Consider the following 7,558-nt stretch of genomic DNA (forward strand, 5'->3'; position numbering starts at 1 on the left):
GAGAAATTACTTCCCTGATGAGAGAAGATCGGAGCACAGAGCACGGACACTCGGATCATGGCTGCAGCAGAGCAGGAGCTGAGGGCCATTAGCAGATCACATCCTAAGCCGTGTCTGGTGTGACCCCGGCCTAAATATTCATCTAGGATCAGACTCCTCCTTCCTAACCCCTCATTGATAAACACATATCGTTTCCCTCCATAACCCCCTAACCTTTCCTGCCCTGACTACACTGATAACTGCCTATATCTCAACTCTTCCTACATTAATCTTGATTTTAATCTTAGACTTAATTTTTGGAAATATTCCAGGTTGACAACTTTGCTGAATTCTCACAAGAAATTGAGTTTGAAGTGAATCAATTTGTAGATGTGACGCTAGTCACAACCCAAGGCTAGGCCGTGAATAAGCGCAGTCAGACGTTCCAGGGTCAATACCAAAAGATCACGCAGTAAACCAAGGGAAAATACAAGGTCACAAGTCAGGTCACATGCCAGGGTCAGAATACCAGAGAAACAGCGGATGAGCAAAGGGGCAATAACAAATGGGTAGTCTGAACACGGTCCAAAGTCAGACCCAGAATATCAGGTGCAAAGAGGCAATGACAAATGGGTAGTCTGAACATGGTCTCAAGGTCAGCAAGGGAATATCAGATGCAAAGGGGCAATGACAAACGGGTAGTCTGAACATGGTCCAAAGTCAGCAATGGGATAAGAGATGCAAAGGGGCAATGCAATGACAAATGGGTAGTCTGAACACGGTCCAAAGTCAGACCCAGAATATCAAGTGCAAAGAGGCAATGACAAATGGGTAGTCTGAACATGGTCTCAAGGTCAGCAAGGGAATATCAGATGCAAAGGGGCAATGACAAACGGGTAGTCTGAACATGGTCCAAAGTCAGCAATGGGATAAGAGATGCAAAGGGGCAATGCAATGACAAATGGGTAGTCTGAACACGGACCAAAGTCAGCAAGGGAATATCAGATGCAAAGGGGCAATGACAAATGGGTAGTCTGAACACAGTCCAAAGGTCAGCAGCAGAATATCAGATGCAAAGGGGCAATGATAAACGGGTAGTCTGACATCACAAAACAATCACTGACCTCAGGGAGACCGGTCAAAGAAACCACTGCGGCAGCCGGCAAAGGCGCTCAATCAGTGAAATCCTTGGTGCAATGCTCCCTGGGAAATACGAATATGCAAATAAAGTCCGTGGAGCCTCATTTAAGAGTCTCAAACACGGGACTAGCCAGATCTTCCTCCAGGGAAGGACCCAGCCAAGGGGTGGCTCCTTTCGGAAACCACCATTACCACCATATTAAGTGGCCCTTTAAGTCAATATCCAGCTCTTTACGAGTTTACAGATATGACAAGGGATATACCAAGGCCAGGTTTCCCGAAACAGCTGTCTGTGGATGTTTCCTTATTCAGATGTTTTAGACAAATTCATTATGTATAATTTTAGAAATGTTGCAATATTTAGTTTTCAGTACAATTGAAACTATTGTGTAATGTTTTAAAGCATTGTGCAAGTTTTTGCTCTAAAAAGGTGTAAAAAGGTGAAAGACAAAAAAAAGAGGAATAATCCACGTTTTCCAATTTGAAGAATTTGCCAAACAAAATGGCTATGAATACTGAAAGACAAAAGAAAAGTCACTTAAAATATGCAAATGATGAATCGCAGCCCGCTGATATCAGCTACTACTTCAACTGAAATGTACGGAGGACCAGAGGCCCGCCGGGTTCTTGAACTGTGATACATGACGGTGGTAAATCAGAGGCCGACAGCTGATATCAATCTGCCGATCACAGGCAGCGCATAGCAGTGAGGTCATGCGTCACATATAGCAGGCACGCTATAAGTCAGCTGCAGGCCTCCACGCATGTCACAGAGTAGGACGCTGCGCGTCGTGGAAGTGGAGGAAGGTAAGAAGAATTGGTCAGGTTTTTTAAAGGTGCTGGAGAAGAACAGGGAACATTATTACAGGAAGGGCCAAGGATGGGGACAATATACCAAGTTGAGGCCTAGTATGGGGACAATATTACAGGAAGGGCCAAGGATGGGGACAATATACCAAGTTGAGGCCTAGTATGAGGACATTATTACTGGAAGGGCCAAGGATGGGGACAATATACCAAGTTGAGGCCTAGTATGGGGACATTATTATAGGAATGGCCAAGGATGGGGACAATATACCAAGTTGAGGCCTAGTATGTGGACATTATTACAGGAAGGGCCAAGGATGGGGACAATATACCAAGTCAAGGCCTAGTATGGGGACATTATAACAGGAAGGGTCAAGGATGGGGACAATATACCAAGTTGAGGCCTAGCATGGGGACATTATTACAGGAAGGGTCAAGGATGGGGACAATATACCAAGTTGAGGCCTAGTATGAGGACATTATTACTGGAAGGGCCAAGGATGGGGACAATATACCAAGTTGAGGCCTAGTATGGGGACATTATTATAGGAAGGGCCAAGGATGGGGACAATATACCAAGTTGAGGCCTAGTATGGGGACATTATACCAGGAAGGGATGAGGTACATTATATCATATCATATTAGGGTACCTGGATGGGGACATTATTACTATAAGGAGCCCAGGATGGGATATATTACACCAGAAAGGGGCCCAAGATGTGGGACATTATGGTAGGGATTGAGGATGAGTGACATATGTTACTGGAAGGGGTCAGGATGGGAAAAATAAAGGGGTTGTCCACTACTAGGACATCCCTTTTTTGATCTAAATGTTTGGCCTAAAACAAAAAAAGCCTATACTCACCCTAAGTGCTGGTGCCATTCCAGCGGTGTCGGCGCTCGCGTTCCCAGGGCTCCTGTGTTATTGGTATGACACGTGACAGGATTATTAAATTATTAAATGAAAATTTATGTAATTGTAATAATACAGCCGGGGGTAGACTCATCAGCACACTCTGTACTCACTGTGCTGTTGTCATGATCACGTGTGTCAGGACGCAGATGATGTCGCAAGGCGAACCCATAACACACGTGATCCTGGATACACCGCCTCCAGTGGGGCGAATTTAAATAATAAAGCGTGCAGGTGGATACGCCGCCTCCACCTGGCGGATTTAGGTATTACACGCCATGCATACATATCTGGAAACACCGCCTCCAGTAAGGCGCATTTAAATAATAAAGGGGGAAACCTGGGTAACTTTAACAATGGTGGGCCCTGCGATAGGGAATGGGGAAATGGAGACCTCCTGCACTCCCCTGAGCCAGTGTCCCTGCACTCCTCACATTCCCTAAACAGGCTCCGCACCTGTCGCCGCACGCGTACCTTAACGCCCTTGCTCGCCCTGAGCCTAAACCCTCACTAGGGAATAGGTCGGTGCGGAGACTAATCCCACCACTGCACTAACAACACACATGAGGAAAGAGACAATACAGGGGAAACACCACTTAGCTTTGCCCTGTTGCATGCGCTCCTAGCAACAGAGCCCACCACCTGTGTGCATCTTCTCCTCCACCCTGATCCATCACATAACTGGATCCATCACCATCGTGCAGCCTGGGAGCAGAGTCCATCACCACTTGCAGCAGTCCAGTACACAGAGTCCCAAGATGAGTCCAGCCTCTGCCAAGAATCCAAGCATGCTCGAGTCCAGTTCTCAGCAACCAAGTAGAGCATGCTGAGTGCAACTCTCTTCCTAGTCGCCACTCCTCCAAGCCATGCCGGCACTTCCCGCCGACACCATAAACTGCGACTCCACCAAGCCATGCCAGTCCTTCCTGCAGACACCATTAGCTGGCACTCATCCTCTCTGGCTGACTGCGCAGGACTCCTATCCCGCTCCATCCTTCCACCAGGCTCTCCAACAACTCAGAAGGAAATATCACCAGCCGTGAGTGAACCCCCTAAGCACACCTTTATAGGGAGTCACACCTGATCCCTAATTAAGTGAACATTAACCTAAACCTATGGTAAAATACCACTAACCACCACCGGGGACAGTCAAAACACCTTTGAACTCAACCAAAGTAAAAAAAGTTCACTTTGTGCTTTTAACACCGCCAGATCCAACACTGGATCATGACAGTACCCCCTCCTTAATGAGGGGCCTCTGGACCCTCAAGACCACCCCTCATTAGGGAAACACCTACAGCAGGGACGCCCAGATCCTGAGTTCACCCCACCATTACCTGACACTTCAGGTTTATGACAAACACCGCTGATATTGGCAATACATGTTCCTTTTGGAGGCACCACTCATCTCCACAGCGCCGACCTGGGGAACGAGATTATGTATGTGTAGGTTTGCTAAGAGCTGATCAGACTCCATAACACACTTCCACAAGATGTTTTTTAGTGGCACATATACACGCTCGTTCACACACAGGTCCGGACCTGAACGTTTATTGCACACATACATTTGTCATTTTTTGGTGAACTCACTCTGGACTTGACAACAGAGGCGTCCCCCTGCATCACCACACTCACACCCCCACTATTCACCAAGGGACACCACCCTCCAACCCTCATCACCATGAGGACTGCGCCTCCCAGGGTTGGTTAATGGCGAGGGGTGAGATTTGTCCCTACTCCCCCGCAGCGCACCTGCCGCACACACCAGGAGGAGAAAGGGACGGGAAATGGAGGAAACATACTCTCGCTGGTCGCCTCCACACGACCAGGAGGGCGGCTTCTTCGATGGTATGAAGATTTGGCGTAAAACCCCGCGGACTCTCACACCAGTCAGCCCACCACAGGGGCGTACCCCTTCACCTCGGGGAATACCAGGCAGCTCCGTGGGGCACCATTCCTCCCACCTGCCTGGGTACCTCCCCGTGTGAGAGCAAGTCCCGCTCCCCAGCAGCGACTCTAGGGGCTTTTGCCAGACCGCAGCCGCCATTTTTGTTTCTCTGGTTGCCTGAGCAGAGGCCCCAGACCCTGATAACTGCTGCTGCAGCGGCTCTAACACACCATGCCGCTCCCCACTCTCCTCAGTGAGGCCCGGCAGCAACTACCACAGGTCTCCACATGGCCAAGGCTCACCAGAAAAAAAAAGTAAGGGCTGGTGATAATGTCATGATCACGTGTGTCTGGGTGCAGGTGTTACCGCAAGGCGGACCCATAACACACGTGATCCTGGATACACCGCCTCCAGTGGGGCGAATTTAAATAATAAAGCGTGCAGGTGGATACGCCGCCTCCACCTGGCGGATTTAGGTATTACACGCCATGCATACATATCTGGAAACACCACCTCCAGTAAGGCGCATTTAAATAATAAGGGGGGAACCTGGGTAACTATAACAATGGTGGGCCCTGCGGTAGGGAATGGGGAAATGGAGACCTCCTGAGCTCCCCTGAGCCAGTGTCCCTGCACTCCTCACATTCCCTAAACAGGCTCCGCACCTGTCGCCGCACGCGTACCTTAACGCCCTTGCTCGCCCTGACCCTAAACCCTCACTAGGGAATGGGTCGGTGCGGAGACTAATCCCACCACTGCACTAACAACACACATGAGGAAAGAGACAATACAGGGGAAACACCACTTAGCTTTGCCCTGTTGCGTGCGCTCCTAGCAACAGAGCCCACCACCTGCGTGCATCTTCTCCTCCACCCTGATCCATCACCATAACTGGATCCGTCACCATCGTGCAGCCTGGGAGCAGAGTCCATCACCACTTGCAGCAGTCCAGTACACAGAGTCCCAAGATGAGTCCAGCCTCTGCCAAGACTCCAGGCATGCTCGAGTCTAGTTCTCAGTAACCAAGTAGAGCATGCTGAGTGCAACTCTCTTCCAAGTCGCCACTCCTCCAAGCCATGCCCGCACTTCCCGCCAACACCATAAACTGCGACTCCACCAAGCCATGCCAGTCCTTCCTGCAGACACCATTAGCTGGCACTCATCCTCTCTGGCTGACTGCGCAGGACTCCTATCCCGCTCCATCCTTCCACCAGGCTCTCCAACAACTCAGAAGGAAATATCACCAGCGGTGAGTGAACCCCCTAAGCACACCTTTATAGGGAGTCACACCTGATCCCTAATTAAGTGAACATTAACCTAAACCTATGGTGCGATACCGCTAACCACCACCGGGGACAGTCAAAACACCTTTGAACTCAACCAAAGTAAAAAAAAGTTCACTTTGTGCTTTTAATACCTCCAGATGCAACACTGGATCATGACAGCTGTCTGCTGCTTCTTCCCTGCTGTCGTCCTACATTCTTCCTGGAGTTCAAAGGACTGAAGGCAGAGCCCAGGAAAACAAACAAGAGTGATTTATTCATAGAATCATAGAATCATAGAATCATAGAATCGTAGAGTTGGAAGGGACCTCCTGGGCCATCTGGTCCAACCCCCTGCTCAAAGCAGGATTCGCTAAATCATCCCAGTCAGATGTCTGTCCAGCCTCTGTTTGAAGACTTCCATTGAAGGAGAACTCACCACTTCTCGTGGCAGCCTGTTCCACTCATTGATCACTCTAACTGTCAAAAAGTTTTTTCTAATATCTAATCTGTGTCTCTTCCCATTCAGTTTCATCCCATTGCTTCTAGTCTTTCCTTGTGCAAATGAGAATAAAGTTGATCCTTCTACAATGTGACAGCCCTTTAGATATTTGTAGACAGCTATTAAGTCTCCTCTCAGTCTTCTCTTTTGCAAACTAAACATTCCCAAATCCTGCAACCTTTCCATAGAACCATAGAATTCTCTTCAGGACATAGCACATCCAATACACCTTTAGGACACTTGATACGGTACCAGCAATACATTTCTCTTCAGCTTTCCCTAGCTTCTTTAGCTACACCAGAATTGGCCACAAAGTAACAGCGGGACAAGGAGCCCGTGAAAACGGCCCTTCAGCCTATCTCCCTGGAACCGACTTCAGTCCAGACACGGAAATAATCATCTACTAGGTTGTCCACCCCCTTTTGGTTATCCTGCCCATGCACTCGCTGGAGGCCCACTTGACTACTTCTTCAGCCTCCAGACATCTGCTGACACTTCATCAGTGACTTCTTCACTGACCTCTTCACTACGTTGCTGAAGATACCATACTCCACTTCTTTGCTCTGACAATTCTCCCACTACTCTGGATGGCTAGGGATTCTACTTCACACATTGTGTGGCAGCTACAGAGCTCAGGTACAGGACATCGGAGCAGCACCAGGGGTCTACCCCCATCTGACTATAACCAGGAAATCTCTCTAGCTAATTCCCAGCTACCACTCCTACAATTAACCCCTAAAGTGTCCTACCACTCTGCCCTATTATGCAGTGTACTCAGTGCCCCCCGCTAGTGGCCTTTTCCCTAACTGCACTGTCCCTAACTTACAAACAATACAATATGGCAATAAACACATATATACAGCTTACACATCGTAAATACAACACATTCAAATATGGCAATCATATACAAGTAACTAGTAGCAACAACATTTACAGGGCTAGGCCCTGACCCTCTTACACAATTATTACTGGAGGGAGAGGAAAAAATATTTAAAAAATCATCAAATCAACTCAATAAATTAATTGAGAACATTCTCAAACATAAGGCCGACCCAGACTTCAATAGA

This window comes from Dendrobates tinctorius, unplaced genomic scaffold (assembly GCF_039654945.1).
Source record: "Dendrobates tinctorius isolate UK_male_01 unplaced genomic scaffold, ASM3965494v1 ptg000297l, whole genome shotgun sequence".
In the NCBI taxonomy this organism is placed as follows: Eukaryota; Metazoa; Chordata; class Amphibia; order Anura; family Dendrobatidae; genus Dendrobates; species Dendrobates tinctorius.